Raw genomic sequence first — 1918 nt, forward strand, 5'->3', positions numbered from 1 at the left:
TGAACTTTCAATTGATTGAATTGAATTGATTGAATATTTCTTTTTTTCACAGGAATTAAAAACCTGGTCACTCTCCCAAGATTACACGCTCATTTTTTTTTAACCAAAAATGACTTTTATTGAACCATTTTCTGGAATTTCTTGAAAAACTCCAATAATTATTATTTTTTAACCATAATGAATGTTTGAATTTCAACCGTTTCATGAGTTCAGAAGGAAAAACAGACTATGGTTGAAATTTAACCGTAGTCCTCAAAGAAAACATGGAAGAACAGCAACTGTTGTCGGGTGCGAGTCAGTGTTTGCTGTTTGGCTCCGCTTCGGATTTCCTTTGTCCTCCGCTGGCTGGGAACGAACTGCGGTCCAAGATCTGGAGTAAGCGGAATCGGAATAAATGTGAGTACTACCACCGGTTTTCAAAAAATTCATTCCAGATGTAAAATTTGTTTTCAAGTTTCTAGGTTAGCAGCTCCGAGCCAATTCCAACAATGATTGGAAGAGTTCATAACAACCCGTGTGGCGGAAAACGTTTCTGCCAAGGAGAAAGCGACAGGCAGCTGATCAGCCATCCGAATATGAACAGGAGCGATCCGGATGTGGGGCGCAAGTTGTTTCCGTAGTATCAAGGTGAGTTTTCTTTCAGTATCAGTGCCCTCTGAAATAAGTGAGAATCGAAAGCAAGACAAAACGTAAATAAAAATTTCTATCCTCTACAGGTTCTGACCGACGACACCAAGAGCCGCGATTTTCGACACAGGTGAAATAAGCTAGTGGAGGCCCGTCGTACTATTGATCCGAAACAATTTGATCGAATACTTTTTTTAAGATCCGATTTTTTTAATGTATCACAAATATAAATAAAGCAGAATCAGGAAAATGATTGATGACATTATTGCTTAAATATTGACATAATTTAAATTTATTTCCGAAATCTTCTTATCAATTCTTTTAAAGAATTAACCTCGTTTCTGTGGTCAGAAAACGGTTATTTAACAACCATAATCCAATCTAGGCAAACGGTTGAAAAATAACCATAATCATGGTTCTCCGACAAATCTCATTTTATGAGTTTTCCCTGAAAACTCATAAAACGACTTGATCCACAAAACTGCAATTATGGTTATTTTTCAAACATTTATGGTTTAATGTGGCCCAGCGTGTAGATATTTCAAAATTCCAAATGCATTTTTCTCAGTACGAGTAAACGCTAGTTTCACCCGTTTGAAATGTTACGCGAGAAAAAGGAGAAACGTCAAATGAAGGTTTGTTTTGTTTTGCGGTTGGCTCAATTCTTTTTGTTTGTTTTGAATGCCGCGTTGTTGTTCCGTAGTAAAAGTCGAGTAAACGACGTCGTGGGCCGTGGCGTGTGTCGTGTGCTGAATTTATTTACTCCGCGGTCAATCCTTCTATTCATAACAAACTAGTGGTCAGCACAAAACGAAATCCATCGTGATGCCCAAACTCTTTCCGGTTACTTCGGTCGATCCGTCGCCTCATGTTCGGGTAATACAATCAGAACAAGTGCAGCTACTGAACGTTCATAAAGATCGTCCAGTTTTGGATACCCTTGTGAAAGTTCTCCACCTAGGCCCAAAGTTCCTGCCCTCCCTGCTAAGCGTCCTGGAGTCAATCAAACACATGCCATCAGAGCTAGTTGGTTCTATTAAAAATAAGGTAGTTTTCCATGGATTCGTGTTACTTACTATTTGATTTTTCTTTTCTTTTTGTTTATCTTCCAGGTGATCTGCAATTATTTGGCAACAATTGGATGTGGTGGACTTTTGTAACAAGTTCTCTTATTCCGGAAACATTCTACCATCGGAACGGTCCGGCAGCTGTACCGGAATTTTTTTTACGATATTCCCACTCCCGTTGAAAATCTCTATTTCACTTTTGCTTTGCTGTTTTAGATGATAAC

The 1918-nt window shown here is 38.6% G+C and overlaps 1 long non-coding RNA gene across 1 annotated transcript; it reads left to right on the forward strand.

Moving 5' to 3' along the window:
• The first annotated feature begins 264 nt into the window (after positions 1–264).
• On the forward strand, positions 265–860 carry LOC129744757 (uncharacterized). Its single transcript, XR_008736992.1, has 3 exons — positions 265–396; positions 455–627; positions 717–860. It is a non-coding gene; the product is annotated as an uncharacterized LOC129744757 (long non-coding RNA).
• The last annotated feature ends 1058 nt before the right edge of the window (positions 861–1918 follow it).

The sequence above is a fragment of the Uranotaenia lowii genome, chromosome 2, assembly GCF_029784155.1.
Source record: "Uranotaenia lowii strain MFRU-FL chromosome 2, ASM2978415v1, whole genome shotgun sequence".
In the NCBI taxonomy this organism is placed as follows: Eukaryota; Metazoa; Arthropoda; class Insecta; order Diptera; family Culicidae; genus Uranotaenia; species Uranotaenia lowii.